This window comes from Maniola jurtina, chromosome Z (assembly GCF_905333055.1).
Source record: "Maniola jurtina chromosome Z, ilManJurt1.1, whole genome shotgun sequence".
NCBI classification, from domain to species: Eukaryota; Metazoa; Arthropoda; class Insecta; order Lepidoptera; family Nymphalidae; genus Maniola; species Maniola jurtina.
In genome coordinates this window covers 14,790,559-14,813,357 of record NC_060058.1, presented here as the reverse complement: position 1 = coordinate 14,813,357, position 22,799 = coordinate 14,790,559, and the positions used below count along the sequence as shown (strand labels likewise).

Genomic DNA, 22,799 nt, shown 5'->3' with positions numbered 1-22,799 from the left:
GAAAATCGGTTCAGCCGTTTGAAAGTTATCAGCTCTTTTCAAGCTCTTTTCTAGTTACTGTAACCTTCACTTGTCGGGGGTGTTATAAATTTTTAATTTACACTTGTTCTGATGACAACCTAGCCCGCGATAACAATTGAACTAAATTAGTAACTATGTAGTTATAAAACAAAAGTCAATACAATCAAAGTACAGTGTAAACTTTATATAGCGAAATTTCAAAAGCAGTCTATTTAGAGATAGCTTTGATCTAAACAACCATGTCGTCGATTGGAAAGAAAGTACCTAACACCTCCTGAAATAGCAGCCTGAACAGTAAGCGTTATAATTGCTAAGTAGTTGATGACGCAACGAACGAATTGTGAGGGGAATGACTATGAATTGTTTGTGGAAAAGAAAAATAATAATTCATATAACTGAGATCTCTACCACGATGGGGGCGGTCGCCGGGAATAAAGTTCTCGCTCACGATAGGGGTCACAAATAGAAAAGTTCAAGATCACATGCAACGCACGTCAAGACTAACATTTAGTTATTTTTAAGTTGACTTGGAAAATAATAATATGCGTCATCTCTACATAATATATAACTCAAAATAAAAACACAAAACCTTTCTAACAAAAACCTTTCTAAGAAAACTAGAAAAGAGATGATAACTTTCAAACGGCTGAACCGATTTCCTTCGATTATAGCTAAGAACACTCTCGAGCAAGCCACCTTTCAAACAAAAAAAAACTAAATTAAAATCAATTTATTCGTTTAGGAGCTACGATGCCACAGACAGATACACAGATACACACATGAAACTTATAACATCCCTCTTTTTCGGTCGGGGGTTAAAAACCATGTATAAAACAGTCGCTTCCCGCCCTTTGTTCCTTTATACGGTTAGATCTTTTTGAATACGCAACGCATTCTAACGCGGTTTGGATTAATAGATAAAGTAATTCAAGAGGTAGGTTCATACGTATAGTTTAATATTGTGTTATGTGAAATATGATGATAAATTATATTGTTTAAAGTGTCGGAAGAAATCAAGCCGACTTCGACCGACCGATCAAGTCGAAAATGCTGCGTTATTATTTTGAAATAGAAACAAAATAGGTAACCACACTGACACACCATTAACTAGCACCAACATGTACCTACCCGTGCGAAGCCAGGGCGGGTGGCTAGTGGAATAAAAATGTACGGCATCGATCGTTTCACCACAACACAGTAATTTGTATACGTCTTATATATCGAACATTGATGCAATCTTAACAGGGCTCTCTCCGTCACTCGTTTCATACAATCGTAGTTCCAATTTAATTTGAATATTAAGCAACCAAAGTCCATGAAATTTTGCAGACATATTCTAGAAAGTAATATCTGTGTCACACTGAACCGATATCAATAGAGAAGTGTATTTGAACACGTAATTTTTCCGTTGGCTTAGATTTCTAAACTGCTAAAAAGTCATTAGCATTTAATAACAATTTATAGTGAACATAAGTTCGTTTAAATGAGCTATTATCGATGTGGCAATCACAGTTTTAAATTTTTTCTGTAGTCTGCTAAATTACTATTGAATTGAAATGAGTAAGACTCGTAAAAATTGAACTATGTCACAGCACCTGGTAGAAGAACCATGAAATACGTATTCCTTTATCTTTAATTAAAAGTCTAATTACCAAATCTTATCAATCTATCTTGAAAAATGAAGGACTTTACCGGTAGTCTAAACACTAATTTTCATCTATATAACCTAAAAAATGACGGACTTTCATAACTTTAGCTTTCATCCCTTGTTTAACCCACTTAGAAGTGGAATTTCCAAAAGTTTCTAACCTCAACGGGTTAGGCTATGCGTTGATAAATCAGTGAAACAGTGGGTTTAAATATAAAGAGCAAATCAACAGAATCACGCAAAATTTGTCACTTCACTCAACACACTAATGATCTCTCTCATTTATTTCTTACTATTTATACATTTACAAAATACTAATAACTGAACTCTTTGACTATTTATATCAGTCAAACGTCAGGGCAAGTGTTTTTATATAATACGAGTACATAGAGTTTCAGAATCCTAAAGTTTAACAACCCCAAGGTAATCCCATTAACCTATAACGTTATCCGGTGTAAAAAATCCTAGCGATCTATTTCATGTCTGTTTATTTAACCACATGGAATCTTTAACACAATAGAGTTAGCTCTGCGCTGGAAAACAATATGCCTTGTGTTCAGATACTAAACAGAATACTGTCTAGAATCTAGCACATACATTTAGAGGTGCGGAAGTTGAACGTTATCAAAGTAGATACTCTGGACGGTATTGAAGTGAGTTGTTACATGGGTTAGGTTTTCTCTGGTCTATTAAGGGTGCTGGCATAAAAGCTAGGTTTCCGGTACCAACAAATCAGTGCGGGTAAAATAGCTTTATGTTATCTTATCATCATCATCGCGTGCCTTCTTCGAAACGAAGTTTCGCGATCATCATACGAAAAGCTTCTCTATTTAAAACCGCCTCTTTCAACTTCCGGTAACTAAGCCCTGTCCATCCCCTTATATCGTCCAACCATTTGCATATTTGGCGACCTTGAGCTCTTTTGGAAATCTTGGAAATGAGAATTGTCCTCCTCTCTGTAAATGTCCAAAGAAGCGATCTTATACCGGCTACGTAGCTCATAATAAACTTTGTACTCCTACCTTTTGCAATACAGGTATTTCCTAGTGCAGAAGGTAGGAATCTCAATCTTGCTATGTAACCCATGTATGTATAAGTATCAATAAATTATTATTATTATTATAATATAATATGAGGCTATTTTACCCGCACCGACATGACGGTACCGTAAACCTGGTTTGTATGCCAGCACCCTAAGTAATGTCATGTTTTTTATGATTTTTTATCAGAAAACTTTGCTCTTGACTGCGAACTTTCCTTATCAAATCACGATGCTATCTACTGGAAGCTGGCTAACTAGAGACATGACCATTTTATTAAATACATTGGCGCGAAGTTGCTAATCTATTGGTGTCCTACAAAAAGACAGAGAGTTCCAATGACCACCTCATACCTCCAATCGGAGATGCTCGATGATACCATAATCGTCTGTTATTGTCCAAACCATACAAGGCTTTAAAATATTGGAAGTGACTTAAAAATCAATGTCGCGACAATCGTCGCGAATTAGTAACTTGTAGCATAACTGTAAATATTAATCTATTAAAGTTGTAACGGGCAGATTTCGTCACAGGAAGCGCGAGGTGGGGGTCAGTGTCCGAAACCGCAATGATCGGACAGGGATGACGACCAATGAGTTCCCTAAATCACAGACACAGACAACAGGGTTACGCGAGACACGTGAGGTAAGTGCATAATTAAGCATTCACAATACCCTTCTTGGCGCTTCTTTCCACGATAACTTGGGCATGTATAACCAGCTATAATAAGTAACGGTCTGAAGAGGCGTCAAGACAATCAATACCAGTTTGCCAACCAACAGGCCATACTGATAATATAAAATGCCCGAATATGAGCAAAATAATATTGAAATCAGTTAAAATGTTAATTTGTTTATCCAGAGGCAATCTAATAAAGTAAATTACCCGAATCATAACGAAGCTTGATACAAAATTTGGGCGAAATACAGATATTTCAAAATTTAAATAATGATTATGTATAATGTGTTTTAAGTAATAATTAAGAACTGATTTTGAAGAGAGGATCGTTTAGTTGTATTAAATGAATTTTCATACGTGACTTGATGATGCCCGCGGATAGCGAAGGCTTAGTTAGGTTTGGTAATTAGGGTCCCGTTATTATTTTTATCTTTTTTCATTCAGATACAAGTTAGTCCTTGACGTCAATCCCACCTGGTGGAAAGTGATAATTGCAGTTTAAGATGGAAGCGGGCTAGCCTAAAACCTGTTGGGAGTTCCAACAGGTTTTAGGTTAGTTAGTTCGGGTACCGGAACCCTAAAAAATGTATTCTAAAATTAATTTTGCTATAGTAAAACTCTATAATAAAACCTACAATAAGGTTCGTAAACATAATCGTTTACATCAAGGTTGAGGGCGGTGGGTGGCCGCGACCCCTTGGTGTTATTGAACTTAGCAAACCCTCTTGTACAAGTATCGAGTTCACTGGATCAATGTTACTTATTGTGCTAAATTGGTATACATATGTACAGAATGGTTTAAGTACTTTTAATAACATAAGGCAACAAAGATATTATGCGTACATTTTGACGCCATAACAGTTGAAGCATAGACCTAAAATGGCGAGTGAGATGTCAAAATGTATGGATTCATATAATCTATTCTGCTAACAAATCCTTTTTCCAAAGAAAACCATGTCGTTTATCATAGATTTTTTCTTATTAAAAGGATGGCAATAAAAATAATGTTTGATTGACTCCACTATCTGTAAATTTATAAATTTTTATACTTATTTTTCGTATTATTAAAGCGCTTACGAAAGGCAGGTAGACATATTAGGTATATAACACAAAAGATAAAGTTGAAAACTGAAACCCTTCTAAATACGAGTACGATCGTCGTAATAAACGCTGAAATCTATATTACTAATAAATAAAATTGGAGTGTCTGTCTGTAATTTCGAAATAACTACCACATATTAAGGTCATATGGTTATTTCAACGATACCATAACTAAATCACGTTTTTAAAATTTTTGTCTGTCTGTCTGTCTGTCTGTTTGAAAAGGCTAATCTTCGGAACGGCTGAACCGATTTTAACGGGATTTTCACATACAAGTAGAGAATTGACCAGGGTGTAACATAGGCTACTTTTTTAACCGACTTTCAAGAAGGGAGTTGTGTTTTTCTACCTATGTACACCGAAATCTCCGAGATTTCTGAACCGATTTGCGTCATTTCTTTTTTAATCGATAGAGGAACTTTGCGACATTGTTTCATAAAAAATTTGGATTCCAATTCCTCAATCCTGATGCTGCAGAGGATCTGACCAATCCACGCGGGCGAAGCTGCGGGCATCAGCTAGTATCATAGTAAAGTTGTTTTTCTGTCGCTTGGTATCGTTTTAGCTTCTCCACCACAACATCTAACCATGGACTATAATTATTAGTAATTAATTTTCAAACTACCGATTTCGACAATTTTAACCAATTTAAAGAGGATCTTAATTAAAGTAGGTACTAAATGAGTAGTTAGCTATGAAGACGAAATGTTCGCTCAAAGTGAAGTGTCATAGCGAAAGGGGGAGTCGGTTTGATTGCAGAATTCTAAAATAGGCTGACACCCGCGATGCACTTAGCCCGTCGACTCTAGAGCGTTTTAATATACGGCGTTACGGGAGCTTTCATAGTTAAAAGCTTAGATGCAAAGTAATTCTGGAATTTGAACGCTTTTAAGTCCTTGTGGCTTGAGATCAAGTCATATTAGTGCAGTGGGTATTGAGTCTTGTTCTAAAGTTTGAGAACCCTTTGTTGGGGTTGTTTAAGTTGCGGACCAACAAATTCCTGGAAGGCCGACAGTTTCCTCTGATGCTGCAAATGTTTATGGGCGGCGGTAATAACTTAGCACAAGGTGCCGCGCCTGCTCGTTTGCTCGCTACTTTTATTTAAAAAAAAACTCTACCAACGAACACACCTGTCTCTGTGTGTGCAAGGAATGCCACTAAAATAAGTAGCTGGAGGAAGATCGCACGAGCAGCAGTGAAGAATTCATAGTCACGACCACTCCGCAAAACTGAACGATTGAGAAGAAGATACCCCCCCGTTACGATATACAGGATGTAACCAGAACGCTAGCAAAAACTAAGCGTTACTATTATTACATAACTTTTATCTTCTGAGATAACCCTTTACAAAAACATACAACCGAAATTCAATTCTGTGAATAGTTTCTATTCTTATTATTCTACCTGTTGCGGTACGAAGCCGAGCAAAACTGAGGCAGGTCATCAGTATATTATAATATTATGTAGTTATAATATTATGTTATTCCCTTTGGAAGTAAATCACCCATCACTACCCATGTTAAAAAGCGAATATTTTTTTGTTGGTTTGTCCTTCAATCACGTCGCAATGGAGCAACGGATCAACGTGATGTTTTACATGGGTATAGTTGGACCTATAGAGTGATATAGGCTACCTTTTGTCCCGGAAAATCAAAGTTCCCACGGGATTTAAAAAAAATTAAATCCCGTGCCTCAAAAGGAAAAACGGATAAGGGTTCCGTTTTTCCTTTCAAGGATCACTTTGTTTTTTTACTGGCTTTATTCTCCTGTATTTACCTAAAGTACGTAAACATGACTGTAGTAGCATAATATATGTAGAGATCTTCAAAGTTATGATAGGATTGGCTCTATCCTATCATAACTTTGTTTGTACGTAGGTATATAGATATTAGTCTATGTTTCAACAGTAACGGATATCAAAAATTATTTTCGTCCCAGAGGAAGTCCTCCTCCACTCAGTAATCTTGCTATTGACACAATGAATCCGGTGCCATCCCTATCAGAGTGCGTTTGAATCTGGTTCAACGAGGAAGCATGTTCAGGGATTATATTTGGCTCTCTTTGAATAGGGTATTTTACATCAAGCGAGAAAAAATCTAAAATCGGTCAAGTGCGAGTCGAACTCGCACATGAAAAGTTCCTTGCCATCGTACAAGAATTAACACTTTTCAAATTTTCACGGCGGTCATTTTGAAATACTTATTATTTGTTGCTATAGCGGCACAGGAATACACATTCTGTGAAAACTTTAAGTCTCTATCTATTACGGTTCACGAGATACAGTCCGCTGACAAACAGACGGCTAGATGGACGTACGGACAGGTCTTGATGATAGGTTGGCAGGCAGTTTACTAGTGCCTTCAGACATTTGACGCCTAATACTAGCCCTAGCCCTATTTTTCTTTGATTCACGTCACCATAGATTAATATAAGACAATATCGTCAATTCAGAATTAAACCGAGAGTTCCCTCACTCTATTTAACTCAGCCGTATATCTTCTGCTCTTACACTATGTTTACGGAAATCTGACAAACCACAAACACAGATATTAATTGTAAAACGTGTCATTGAACTTGATTTGTTAATTTGTGTCTGTGGTTTCTCAGATTTCCATTTCACTTATGTATAGAATATACAGTCGTTGATTTCAATTCACTTGACGATTCAAAAGCATTTGTTAAAGTCTATTTGAATAAAAAATCTTTCTAAGGTGTTTCTATCTCAAATACGAATCAAACTTCTTAGAGACTTCTGTAGAGGGCTCTCGGACACACTCCTCTTAATTAAGGCTCCGTACCCTAAAAGCGTTCCCACATTATCCAATCCGTTATCGGTATCGGACGCCGATACCATATCGGGGCAAGTAAAAGTATGAAATATGGTACCTGCCTTTCACATTGTCCGACCCGATATCGGATATCAGAGCTGACACCGATATGTTCGCGGCACCATCGGCCCGTGAGCTGTCGGACGATAGTGTTTGTATGAGGATACGTGTATCTACATAGTCTTTATGTGCGAAGAGCCTTGATGCGCGGCGGATATTTTGAAATTTGAACTAGTCCGAGTTTGGTCGTGAACATAATTATTGTAAATATGTTATGTGAAGAATGAAGATACTACATAATATCGGATGTCGGATATCGGCTACCCGTGTCTGATACCGATATCGCATCGGATAATGTGGAAACGCTCTTAAGGACCAATTACAAAGCCTCCGCTGTTCATCCGTCGGTTTGCCGATCAGTATGCTGTATCTCATGAATGAACCGTAATAGCTACCTAGAGAATTGAAATTTTGACACTGTGTGTATTTATTTCCATTGCCGCTTTAACAAAAATAATAAAAGTTTCTAAATGACCGCCATGCCAATTTAAAAAAAAAAGTTCATTATGATCTTGTACGATGGTAGGTAACCTTTCGTGTGCAAGTGCGCTTCGATTTGATTTGTTTTATTTAACATTTATAAAGGAATGTCTATCAGTCATACCTATGTATAGGTATAGCCATAATTGAAAACATCGTGGGCATAGTCGATGTAGTTGAATAAATCACATGGTTGAACACAAACAGGCTTTTTCACGTATGGTCTCACTGTCATCGTAAATCAAACGGTCGCCGGTTCATTCCAAAAAAGAGTGAAGTACCGTTGTCCGAAGCATGCAGTAAAATGCAAACGAGTCGTTTGTTAACTAGTGCCCAGTGTGAACTAAGGCCTAGCTCAGACGAATAACTTTAATAAGCGGGTAATGAAGTCGAGCGAGCATATTAAAACAAAATTAGAAATCCAAGAGTGAAGCTCGCCCGACTTCATACCTAGGTACATTACACGTGTAGCTAAACAAAACTTATTTTTTACTTTTTAGTGTTTGTGGTTTTTGAAGTCAGTTTAATTTTTCTTTTGAAAATTTAATTTCACAATGTTTAGTGGCCCCACTGTACTATAATATGCTATGCCCAGTTAAAACCCTACTGTTTACTAAGGTATTACACTGATCGCGAGCAATTTGCTCTTATTCATTGAGGAGTTCTGTTCTCCATCTCCGAAGATATTCATCAGATCTAAATCAAATTTATATGAGACCACCTGAACCCTTTCAAACAAAAAAAAAATCCAAATCGGTCCAGGGGTCTTCGAGTAATCGGGGAACACACATAAAAAAAAATAAGCTTCCGACGAATTGAGAACCTCCTCCTTTTTTGGAAGTCGGTTAAAAATATTAAAATAGAGAATATAATTTTTTTTATGTAATAAAATGTTGGCGTATGAAAATAGGCGTAGAAGGCTTCGAACTTTTCTTGAGACAACACTTTTACTCACTGAGTGAGCAAAAACGATTTTTGCTCGCTGGTTTTAGACAGCAAAGGCGCCCTTTTGGAGCCTACTCGTAGTGATGTGAAAATAATATTTTTAACTTTTCCTGATATCAGTATTGTTGTTGTTCAAAGGTGCCCTAAATGAATGAATATAAAGTAAGCACGGTGTCGGTGATGTAATAGGTACTTTTGGAGCCGAGTTACGAGTAGATCATTGACTGTGCAGCGTGCATCTCAAATATTGACCTTCTTATGAGCACACCATCTGCCTGGCACAGTGATCAGCGCTGTGGCCTAAAGATGTTACGGAGGTTCAATTCTGATTCCGAAAGTTCGGAACTTCCGATGGATTTTGCACCTTTGATTCCGATAAATTTTAATCGGAAGTTACATATATTGGAGGTCGAATTTACTGATGCTGCTAGTAGGTACCTGCTGTTTAAAATTTAAAATTTGATTTTCGATTTCGATCGTATCGTCTTTGTTTAACAAGTGTAAATTAAAAATTTAAAACACCCCCGACAATTAAAGGTTAAAGTAACTAGAAAAGAGGTTATAACTTTCAAACGGCTGAACGATTTTCTTGGATTATAGCTAAGAACACTCTCGATCAAGCCACTTTTCAAACAAAAAACACTAAATCAAAATCGGTTCATTAGTTTAGGCGCTACAGTGCCACAGACAGACACACAGATACACCGATACACAGATACACACGTCAAACTTATAACGCCCCTCTTTTTGGGTCGGGGGTAAAAAGATTAATATTTTGTCTCACAAAAACTATATTATGATTAATATACCTATTGCGAGCCCTATCCTTCTCATTTATTATGAGGCCACTTACAAGAGCAAAAGAAGACTCTATGGTCTATCTCTATAACTCAATGCACTGTGCCGCCTTCGGTTTGTGCTGTAATGGAAATCAAGAGAATGCTTCGCCAATCGCAATATCGATAATATTAGACTCGAATTCTCGATGTGTAGCCGTATTTTTCTTGTTTCCCAGAAGAAGAGGCGCCCCTTGAAATAAGTACTGTTAGCGGAACTCCTATTTACCTTTTATGTATTTGATTTCCAAGGCAAATAGGTACAGGGTAAATCAAGTTTGTTCCCTGAGAATAATGTCTTATATTATATCGTTTCAAACGTTGTATTTTAGCCACTGTACCGAAAAAGTAACGTATGTGAAGTCTATTTACACAATAGATACATCTACTACAGTATATATATCCGTAGGTAAAAGTACCGATTCTGATAAATAAGATGTCGTTACCATTACAGTGTCTTGGCATTTTACGTGTCATAGACTTTATGAGGTCTGACCGATGAGTCATGACAAATCCAATATAGTGGACTAGATATTATAAGCTAACCTGCTTCATCCTGCAAATTCTTGCAGGATGAAGCAGGTTAGCTTATAATAATTGAACCTGCTATCATTAGATAGATGGACAAAATGTGTCGCGATAGATATCAAATAAGTCTTGAACTCAGTAGGTCATATTGAAAATTTAAATATTGGAACATTTCACCGCTGTTAATAAGGTCATCTAGTCACAGAAGGGTTCGCTCATTTTTTGTGCAAAGGATCAGCCTGACTACCAAGCGTGGAAATGCATCCAGTGTTCTTGACACCATTACGGGCATGATTTGTACAGTAATTAGATAAGGCTAGCTTTAACACCTATTTTAACCTCCGATCCAAAAAAGGGGTGTTATAAGTTTGACGTGTGTATCTGTGTATCTGTCTGTGGCATCGTAGCTCCTAAACGAATGGACCGATTTTAATTTAGTTTTTTTTTTTTTTGTTTAAAAGGTGGCTTGATCGAGAGTGCTATTAGCTATAGTCGAAGAAAATCGGTGTAGCCGTTTGAAAGTTATCAGCTCTTTTCTAGTTTTCTAATAGAGGTTTTGTCGGGGGTTTTTTAAATTGTAAGTTATTATCGATATTGAGGTACCTGCAAGAAGAATCATGTAAGTACATATTTTTATTATCACACAGAATACAAGTTTCCTATTGTACGATTTAGTTCCGTACTTGCCTCCTTTATAAGGAGGTCTTATTTTTTATTTTCATAACCTCTTATCGGGTGGTCGTTCGAACAAAGGGCCTGTTAGCATCGAAGGTTTATTTTCAATGGCTTTTGTCTCCAATTCGTTCTGTACAGACGGAATATAGTTGAAAACATTGGAATAATAAAAGTAAATGTAGAGTCACGTGCGATTTAATTAATTTCCTTTTATACCCAAACTAGTTTGCGCCCGCGACTTCGTCCGCGTGGACTACACAAAAGGTTTTGAACAGTTTTGTATGGAACCTGGGATACCTAAAGTCGCTATTTTGAAAAACCACGTCGAAAAATTATACAGCGATGAATTGTCGTAAGTGATATACTTTCTGAGAATTTGAGTTTAAACCGTAGAAATATATTATAATTTTTAACTCAAATATCTCCGAGAGTACTTTTTACAAAATTAAATATCACTTGCTTTAACGATGAAGGAAGACATACTGAGCAAACCTGCAGACCTGAGAGTTCTCCATAATGTTCTCAAAGGTGTGTGAATTCTGCCAATTCGCACGTTGGCCAATGTGATGGACTATGGCTATGGTCAAACCCTTCTCATTCTGGATAGAGACCTGTGCTCAGTATTGGACCGGCGATGGGTTAATCATGATAAATAGATTGATAGAAAACTTTATTGCACACAAAACATAAAATAACCAAGACAAAACAAAGAAACTAAAAATTAAAAACAATTGTTTGCCAAGGTGGCCTTATTGCTTATCGCTCATGTTGATGGATCATGAACGTGATGATGATGAGAATGCCTAGACGAAACTCGTAAAAAGAAAGCGAACTTTTGCTTGCAGGGAGCAATGTAAAAGCGAGTGTTGAGCTTCTACTCCAGTCAACTCGCTGACGCTAAAAGGCTTTCAAAAGACGATGCGAACAATTTAACTTTAAACGCAAGAACTCCACTCGTGTGTGGTAAAGACCCGTGCTAGTGCTTTTCAATTTGTGTTGCTCTCGTCTAAACATGCAATACAGCGACTCAAAGCTTAGAGGACTCTCGTGATTATATTTAAGTTGTACAAAAAATAGGCCAAGTCCGAGTCGCACTCTCACACAAAGGGTTCCATACCATCATACAAGAAATAACACTATTATTATTTTTTTAAATTTTCATTTTGAAACATTTATTATTTTATTTGTTGTTATAGCGGCAATAGAAATATACATTTTGTGAAAAATTCATCTCTACCTATTAGGTTCGCGAGATACAGCGTGCTGGTGGACAAACGGACGGACGGACGGCGGAGGCTTAGTAATAGGGTCCCGTTCGCACCCGTCCGGGTCCGCTCGGGTACGGAACCCTAAAAATGATAGACGTTACTTTCGAGTATATTAATAGTCCAGTCATTTGCTAGTTTTAGATGGAAAGTTTTCCTGGAGTTCTGCAAATTGGTGGTTTTATAGATTTCGACGTGCTCTGTTATTCATATCTGCGTATCCGAACTAAAGTGACGTAACTGACTACTGAAGTAACTTACTGTTTTTAACCCCTGACCCAAAAAGAGGGGAGTTATAAGTTTGACGTGTGTATCTGTGTATCTGTGTGTCTGTGTATCTGTGTATCTGTGTATCTGTCTGTGGCATTGTAGCGCCTAAACGAATGAACCGATTTTAATTTACTTTTTTTTTTGTTTGAAAGGTGGCTTGATCGAGAGTGTTCTTAGCTATAATCCAAAAAAATTGGTTCAGCCGTTTAAGAGTTATACCAGCTCTTTTCTAGTTTTCCTGTAGAAAAGAAGATTAGATATGCGTTAGGTTCATAATATTATGTCAATTGACAAATGTCAAGTTGTCAAGATGGACGTTGCCTAGATACATAATTATTTGTTTGAAAATGATGTTTTGGAAAACTCAAATACTTTGTCGGGGGCATCGATGTATATGGATGGGCCCTTCGAAGAAAAAAAATGCGCTCACAAGTTAAAGAGAATTGGCAAAAGTCTCTGCATCACGCATCAGTCGGCCGCACACGCTTTATCGTATCGCACGTGTTTTTGACTGTCGAAAATGCCGTCATGTGCGGTCAAATCTTGCAAAAACCGTACGGAAATCCATCAAAAAAAAGATGGAATAACATTTCACTCGTAAGTATATCGTTTTCTCATTTAATTTAACGTATAAGCTGGGTATATTTTTAATTTTGCTATGATTAAATATTTGCCGCAAAAATATCGTACAATTGGAATACAGAAAGAATGGAGTCGTGTTATTTTTTTTGAAGTAAAACTTTTTATTCGCGTATGACAGACTACTTATGATCATGAATATATTTAACTATGATTGTATGTTTGTAAGTATTTAACTATGTATGTTTGTATATAATTAACTGTTTTACTATGTATGTATATTTGTACTAGTAGACTAGCGATGTTTCCGATATTCGCATCCTCACCCGCAATTGTGAAGCTTACGCATTGATTTGGGCATCCACATCTGCATCTACAATAATAATAATCAATGCGGATAGTCACGCGGATGCGGATGTTGCAAGTCGCGAAAACTATATATGTAATATGTTTGAGTTTATACATGCTTATATGTATTTTTTATGTATTTAACTATGTATGTTTATGTATGTGTTTAACTATTTAACGATGTGTGTATTTTGTATGTATACGTCGTACGTATGACGTAGCTATATTTTAGCGATTTTGCGGGCATCCGCATCCGCAACGGCGAAGCTGCCGCATTGATAGAGGGTTCCGTACTACAGAAGTTTTTTTGGTTATGGTTTATAATATTACATATTATTTGTGAAAATTCTTTGTTAGATTCATTACATGCTCATATCTGCACTAATAATATTTTTAACGCAAAAAAATTGACGAAATATTGCACAAAACAGCTCCATTCCATCCTTGTTCTTTTTAATAATAGAGAGTTGACGCTCGCGTCAAATTCATTGACGAGTTCAATGACGTAATATTTATTTTTTTATAGGCTCATTTTTGTAAACGGATTTATATGGGAATGACATATCCTTATACATCGATGGTCGGGGGTGTTATAAATTTTTAATTTACACTTGTAATGCTTTACGTGTATCCACAGCCACATACTTGTACAATGTTGCTTGTTATGTATAAGCAAAGACTTATAAATACTCGAATAAGTAGTTTTGTTTACCTTTTCTGCTTCCGCATAATATTTGTATGTTGTAAGTCAACAAGATATAAGGGTGCTAGTAACTATCCATACAGGTAAATGTATTCTTTTAAATATACGACCAAAAAAAAATTTAAAAATCCACTCACCCGCTACGTTAAGTATGTCTACCGCAACTGCATTTCAAGCAAACCTGAAACGAAAGAAGATAATCAATTAAAATGTTCAACTGTATATTATGTGCATACTGCATTCGACGTACATTCATACAAATTAAGCTTGTACGGTCGGCCTCAGAATTCGAGTAGCAATTCCGCGAAATTATTGCATCAAACTGTGTTGTCGCACTTATGACCTTTTCCCACAAACACGCCACACACACCTAACGCATGGGCATAGACGTGCCACGCGAATATGATCATTAAGGTGCTAAACGACTTACGGCCTTTGATTGTACTTTGTTAAATGTAGCTAGTCGAGCATATTGATGTATTGGTTCAGTGGTTAGCACTTGGTAGTGCCAGCCACTGAATTAAATGTATGGGACGGCTAGTCCGAACCAATAATTATGCTAAATGAAGCTGTTAAAATTAGTTTTGCCATGAACTTGTAAGCAAAAAGCAGTTTCACCCAGCAATTTTTTTGATCGGAATGATATGTCATAGAAGTCCAGCGTTTACAGCACAGTGCACACCTGCAACGTGGAGTGGAACCAAGCCGCAAACAGAACATAAATCACGGATGAAGAACAACATCCACCGAGGCCGTCGTCGCTATGTCAATGTACATAAATAAATGTGAGTAGTATTAAAATGCGTGCCTCGCCACCGCTCCGCTCCACTCTGCTGGACTGTATAAGTTTAAAATATCAAGGAGACAGAATCTGCAAGACCGGGAGCCGCTGCAGAAATATCTGCAACCGGTGAGCGGCGCAGTGCCTGTCTTATCAGAGAGTGGAAAAAATACTTACGAGACATTTAATTGCGGTTAACTGTCTCATCTGGTGAAAGAATGACTGGCTCATATTTTTCGAAAGTCAGCCTGGCTGTTCAGAGCCGGAATGCAGCCAGTATTATTGGCATTATTCCACGCGGGTATTATTTTGTACAGTAGGTATTGTGATTTTTTTTAAAAAGCTCATCAAACTCGTATCTACCTACTAACTACGTGTTAGTGAAGTTGCCTTTGCTCAGTGCTTAATTTTAAAAAAAAGATAAATTTTGCTTTGGAATAGTCTGTGCAATAAAAAAGAAAGAAATAATAATTTATTGGTGACAGGTTAAAATGCTAAAATCCCAAGACGTAATATGAATAATTTAAAAAAAAGAAACATATCGGAAAAGGACTGTTGAAGGACTCTTTTGGAATGTTGGCGGGAGAAAGGAGGGAGAAGAAAAAAATATGGTATCGGTCGATGGGCAACGTAAAAAAGGTTGAGGTAAATGTGTTACTAAAGGGTATTAGGAGTTTTATTTTGGTGTCTATTATTACGATAGGAACTGGGATTAATAAAAAGCTCCTCGCTCGGAATAAGGATCACTTGATTCTTAAAGAATGTCAACAAACCAAACATACGAGTACTGTATAGGACTAACGAGTAAAATATATTGGTATTTATCGAATAAAACATTGTTAGACGCATTGAGAGTCAATCAAGCACGCAGGCCATACGTACATACAGGCGTCGTTTGCCATCCCATTATCATTCTGCATTGCGATGTTATGGCAAGACCACTCGCCTTTTCAGGCTTGTAGCGCCATACAATGTCAGATTCCACATCCATATTTATACGATAATAATATTAAGAACATATAATATTATGGATTTAATGCTTTAAAAAAGTGTAAATTAAAAGTTTATATCACCCCCGACAAGTGAAAGTTACAGTAACTAGAAAAGAGCTGATAACTTTCAAACGGCTAAACCGATTTTCTTGAATTATACCTAAGAACACTCTCGATCAAGCCACTTTACAAACAAAAAAAAACTAAATTAAAATCGGTTCATTAGTTTAGGAGCTACGATGAATCAGACAGATACACAGATACACACGTCAAACTTATAACAATCCTCCTTTTGGGTCAAGGGTTAAAAACTTGGGAGGCAGTTGGTTATTATTATAAACTATAATAAAAGTAGCCATAGCCAAAAATAATCCTATGTCGGTGTCGCGATCTTGAATTTTTTAACCATCCCAAAATCACCTAACGCGCCTAAAGAAGTTTACTCTTCAAAAAAATTACTTAAAGGAAAACGTGTTTAGATGTTTATTAGTTTATTTCGCCATAGACCCCCGTGGAGCAATAGCGTGCTATTAACATATAGCCCTGAGGCGTATAGGTGGAATAACGATTTGAAACGGAAATGCCTGGCCCACACCTTCGGCGCCCGCGCAACTTTAGCTAAAGGTATAAGTTTACAGAACGTTCTGATGCAGGTCGCGAGGATACGCGGTGACAGGCGGTTAGCGATAAGAGCTCGCTAGGCTATCACCACTGCATATTCCAAAATCCGGGGTTCGATCCCGGCTCCAACTCTAACTTTTTTGAATTGTGTGTCTGTTTTTGCTTTAACCATGACAAAACACATTGTAACTAAACTTGCATACTTGAAAATTCTTCTTAAGAGGGGTCTCTCCGTCACTCGCTCCATACAAACGTAGTTCCAAATTCATTTGAATATTAAGCAACCAAAGTCCATGAAATTTTGCAGACATATTCTAGAAACTAATATCTATGCTCAATCATTACATGTTGTAAAGGGCCATATTACATGCACAATGTATTTAAGGCACTTAATTAGATAGGGATTAATTCTGTATTGCATAAAATCGCTTCGTAAATAAGCCACTATTTCTCCGTACAAAGTAAAGGATAAAAAATGGTTATTGTGGGTTATCAATAGACTTGGATGAACCATCTATATTCTATTCTATTAGATCAAGCCTCGTGAACAAATGATGTGGAATAGTGTGTGGCGATAATTGTAAGTTCGCGTGGTAGCGTAAGTACACCAGTGAATTTGGAATGAATTCCACTAAACAATTAAAGGCGTCCGTCACCTACAAACAAGGGACTAATTGTACAACACAAATATCTGTCCTTGTAACAGATAGCTCAATTGTGTTGGCGGATAATAATCGTACGCCATCGACTATGGCGACCACAGTTTATTAAGTTCAAATCGATTGCCATTGTAATATTGTTAGCCTTTTGTATATATCGATGTTTATTTTATATAATGGAAGCACTAACGTCTGTGACTAACGTGCACCACTCGTTAAGTTCCCTAGGAGTTAATTCTTTTTTTTTAAATTATATGTATAGTGTTGCACTTGACTGCTGCCGTACCAAATAGGAATTGATGCAGCCTAAGGTGGAGCGTGCCCGTCCAGAAGGTGCCTATTCACTCTTCTTTTGAAGTTACCAATATAATAGCTAGCGGGAAAAGAGAAGCCGGAAGAGCATTCCATATCCTATCAGTGTTCATTAGAAATATCTTTTTTTATTTATGCCATTCAAAATTGTGTCGCATATTTAACCCCCGACCCAAAAAGAGGGGTGTTATAAGTTTGACGTGTGTATCAGTGTATCTGTCTGTGGCATCGTAGCGCCTAAACGAATGAACCGATTTAAATTTAGTTTTTTTTTTGTTTTCAATTATCTTTTCATTCAGGATTCTGTACCGATAAAAGCGGACTGCCTACATGATTGAATTATACCCCTTTAGCACGAGTGATTGTTATACCTACTGCTATAATTAAGTATTGTACCTAATGTTGTCATTGGCTAAATCTATGCTATTCGTGCTAAACAATAATAATTGTTATTAGAGGTGACTATATAGTCTTTCAAAAAAGCTACATAAAACTGTTTATGGAGTTGTGTTTGAACTTCTGACTATCTTTTTAGGTGTATAATAATATCAATATCATGCAATCCGAATCACAATGATGATATCAAAGTCATCGCCCTAGTACTGCGTAATTTTAGACATAGGTGTTAGTCATAATGTTATGTATTGTTATGTTATGTTATGTATGTATGTTATAGTATTATGATTTGTTAAATTTGAAACTATTAAACTGTGTCTGACCTTCTAATATTACATTTATAAGAAGAGGATACTCTTATAGCTCGTTCACACAGGCTGCGTAAGCGTTGCGTAAGCGTAGACATAGCGCGTACCATTGCGTTGTAATGTATGGAACTGTATGAAATATGGCACACCGCTTGCGTAAAGCGTGGACGTATGCGTGACCCGGTGTGTTTATGGTTTACGCGCGTTACTACGCACTTGTCACGTGTACGCAATTGGTGTGAATCGTTCTTAATTTAGTTGGTAACAGAAGCAGTAGGTATCATTGATTTATTACAACTAGAGTAAGCTTGTGCTTTTATTTACCTATGAACTGCACACCACTGGTTCGCATTGCGAAATCGGGCCCCATAACGTCTTAGCACATTGCTTGACGAGGACATAATGCGTTCCATTGCACGCGAGGCACGTTGCCTCCAATTGTTAGCAACGAAAGCGGCGGAAGGATGTCCCGCTGCGGGCTGTGACTGGAATACCATTATTTTAGTATACTTAATGTCGGTTATAGACGCGTTTTAGCTGCCGTGACTTCCTCATCCGTGTTTATTAGTTGCATCTAATATAAACGTACTAGTTAATGTGATGAAAGAAAGAAGAAAAAAAAAATATTTATTTAAACATCTGTATTGCTCACTACTGTGACAAAGAATAAAATACAGGATAGACTTAAAAACAAAGAAAATATATTTATTTTGTGTTGGTGTCACATCCAATAAAGATACACATGTTAGTAACATTTCCAACTCTGACAGCACCCCAAATGGGTACATAGCTTAGCACCATCGGGAAAGGCGCGACGCGCGAACGCGAAGCCGTGAACAACATCTACACTCGTGATTCCCAGTTGTCGCGTGCTCTCGCGTCCGTTCGCGCCGCGAGTGTAGAGCCCACTTTAGATTTGCGGCGCGAACGTGAACGCACCGTCCATCAACGTCACGAACAAGACTTTGCGAGTGTGGAGGGACACAGTTCACGCGTGGATCGCGGCATACATTCACGGCGTGAAATAACGGCGCGACGGCGCGGTGCGAGTGTAGAGCCGGCTGATCAGTGTCGGTTTTTGGTTCGCCACAAAGGGTTTGCGGCGCGCGAACGTGAATGCATCGTCAACTTCACGAACAAGACTGTGAAGATTTGCGAGTGTGGAGGGGCACAGTTCACAGGGGCATTGTCGGAATTAGAATGCCATAATTAGCCTACTTTGTCGTATTAGTTTATACATTGCGAAAAACCAAATTAATTTTGAATTTCGCGGGCAGACCCGTCTCATGCCCCTTAAACAACCGTTATTTTAGTTGGAACTTGGAACTCTATTTATCATGCGGAAACATGACAGTGTTTATTTAATCGAACCCATTAGTGAATGACTTGATAACGTTGCTTTGCTATCGGTGATGATATTTACTTTAGTAACATTAGTTTCGTTGAAGCTAAGATTACAAGTAACGGAAATAAGACTCTTTTCTCACGACAGATAACGAAGTATCCTATATTATATAAGGGTTTCTTTTTCTTTTGAGGTACGGAATCCTTAGAACGTTATGCAGATTCGTTTGCCGTTTGGTGGAGAAGTTAGCGCATCGTGTTTTCGTGCAGTAATCAATTGAAAGCGATGCGCTACGCAATTTCAATGAAGCAGCTCTCTTGATTAACCTAACCGCTTGTTGCTTGCTTTCTTATCGCAACAGCTGCACTTATTAACCGGAGTGTACATGGTGTATACCGATCATTAAACATGCTGGGGATTAGTTAAGTTGGTCGTACACGCCTGCAAGAGTCATATCGGTCTCGCCACATTTTTAAAACTGAAAAAAGCTTGCATTTTGCCAATGCGTCTCTTATGTATATTTTAGGATAGAGTAGATTTTTTCAAGTGCTTTTGATTTGTCAAAAGAATGTTTCGGAAGGCCTTTCCTATCAAAAGAAACCAGCAAGAAACTCGCGGTTGCTAAAATAATATATACTTGCGACTTCTGCGTGGGTTAAGGTTTTTAAAGATGCCGTGGAAAATCAAAGAGCGCCCTCTTTGATTTTTCGGAATAAAAAGTAGCCTATGCCACTTTAAGGTCTTCTACTTCTTAGGCCATTCATTTTATCTATACTAATACTAATAAATAAAATTGGAGTGTCTGTCTGTAATTTAGAAAAAACTACCGCATATTAAGGTCATATGGTTATTTGAACGATACTATAACTGAATCACACGTTTTTAAAATTTTTGTCTGTCTGTCTGTCTGTCTGTCTGTCTGTTTGAAAAGGCTAATCTTGGGAACGGCTGAACCGATTTTGACGGGATTTTCACAGACAAGTAGAGAATTGACCAGGGAGTAACATAGGCTACTTTTTTAACCGACTTTCAAAAAGGGAGTTGTGTTTTTCTACCTATGTACACTGAAATCTCCGAGATTTTTGAACCGATTTGCGTCATTTCTTTTTTAATCGATAGAGGAACTTTGCGACATTGTTTCATAAAAAATTTGGAGTCCAACTCCTCAATCCTGATGCTGCAGGGGATCTGACCAATCCACGCGGGCGAAGCTGCGGGCATCAGCTAGTCCACGCATAAAATCAAGTTAATCCGTTGCGACGCCATTGAAAGACAAACTGACAAGCAAACACACTTTTGCATTTAAAATATGGGTAGTGATTCAAAGTATGGTATGTATATTGTATATGTTTATATTATGTACTAGCTGACGCCGGCAACTTCGATCCCGTGGATATAGGTTTTCAAAAATCCCGTGGGAAATCATTGATTTTCTAGGATAAATAGTAGCCTGTGTTAATTCAGTTAATCCAGCGTATAATCTATCTCTATTCCAAACTTCAGCCAAATCCGTTAAGTAGGTTTTTGGTGAAAGAGTAACAAACATCCATGCATACATACAAACTTCGCGTTTATAATAATATTAGTAGGATAAAAAAAATCGCAAAAAATAAAATCGCGTTGAATTGTTAACCTCATTCATTTTTTCAAGACTTTAAATAGTAGGGTTGCCATGAGTCCCGATACATCGGAACATCTGCGTTATTCACAACTAGCCGATGCCCGTGACTTCGCCCGTGTGGATTAAGGTTTCTCGAAATCCCGTGGGAACTCTTTGATTTTCTGGGATAGAAAGTAGCCTATGTGCTAATACACGATATTATCTATCTCCATTTCAAATTTCAGCCAAATCCGTCTAGTAGTTTTTGCGTGAAGGAGTAACAAACACACAAACACACACACACACACACTAACTACTAACGGAACACAGCGCATTTGTGATACGTTTACTCTACGGGAGCGTCCCTGCCTATCGGCGGGAACGAGGTGAGGAAGGATTGGAGAGGCTCGTCCACCCCTACTTCCACAGCTGCACTTTAGGACTTCATGGTAGATGGTATTCCACCAAAAAGGAAATACCGTTTCATCTATGACTACACCGCCGACTGAACCGTTGTCTCACCAAATACTTGCATTCATAAATTGTAAGTACATCAGTTTCTGTTTTATATTTCACCTATAAACATTTCACTTTTAAAAAAGTGTCCCGATTGAGTCTCAAGAAAATGTGGCAACCCTAAAATAGATACATGATATCTATGGAATTCCTATGGGAGTTCTAGTATATTTATGCAAGAAATACATGTGTACTTATATTTCTGTATTATTGTTATATTGTGTACGCAAGTGTTGCGTGGCTTATTATCTGTGCTATCGTCGTGGAGGCTTGACCTAGAAAAAACGATTCAACGTATCAATTACCCGTTCAAGTTGAACGTTTTGGGATCACGTGCGCTCTATGTGACCTCAGTAAGCACGATTCTTATGCAAACTGTTTCTATAAGAATATTTTGTCATAATCAGAATCATAATCATATCCTTTATTTGCTTGAGTACAGTTACAAAGGATTGTACAAAGAGTATAATGAGAAGGTAGGCACTAGATAGGTAGATACAATGTATTCGACCATTTCTGGCATGCAAGTATAATAATCAGACTCCAGCCCCCTTTGCTTGAAAGTTGAGATTATAAGATTGTGATGACTGTAATTGGCTGAATTTATGGTATTTATATACGACGACGATGAAGCGACCAGCTATTGACTATTTTCTCGCTCAAGAAACGAACAACGGATGTATGGTTCCATGTCAATTAGAGAAATAAATTAATATCCATAATAAATAAATTATCGCATATAATTGTTTATCGCAGCGACAAGCTGCCACAGAAAAACTCGCTCAGCGACGCTCTGTTGGCGGTCAAACACTCGTGCACCTATAGAAGTATAGATATCAGTAAGTATATTATAATCAACTATCGCGATTCATTTCGAGAACTCTTTGATATTCCGGGATAATAGAGGTGTTAATTCAAGGTTTAAGCTTACTCTCTATTTCAAATTTCAGCCTTATCTATTCAGTGGTTGTTGCGTGAAAGAGTAGGTACAAAGGGAACAAACATACACACACATACAAACATTCGCCTTTATAATAATAGCATGATCTACATCTGCTCTATGAGTAAGTATCTACGTATGTATGAAAACAATTAGCGTACGCAACTGATATGAAACAGATTCTGAGATTAGATTCATGGCGTGATCTGCAATTAGCCTTTACCTTTGACGCACATCTCCGGATAGTATGCATACAATTACGTATCACTCGTAACTATAAGGCCGCCTTTGCACTTAAAGTTGCTGTAAATAATATAATGCTAT

At 37.5% G+C, this 22,799-nt stretch overlaps 1 protein-coding gene across 4 annotated transcripts in view; it reads right to left on the bottom strand.

Annotated features, from left to right (window-relative positions):
* Positions 1–22,799, bottom strand: part of LOC123880248 (ras-associated and pleckstrin homology domains-containing protein 1) — a 127,101-nt gene that overhangs the window by 57,338 nt on the left and 46,964 nt on the right. For all 4 annotated transcript variants that reach the window (XM_045928262.1, XM_045928267.1, XM_045928264.1 and 1 more), the window contains exon 2: positions 14,143–14,186. The gene's annotated coding sequence lies outside the window, so the exon portion shown is untranslated. The remainder of the gene's footprint in view (positions 1–14,142; positions 14,187–22,799) is intronic.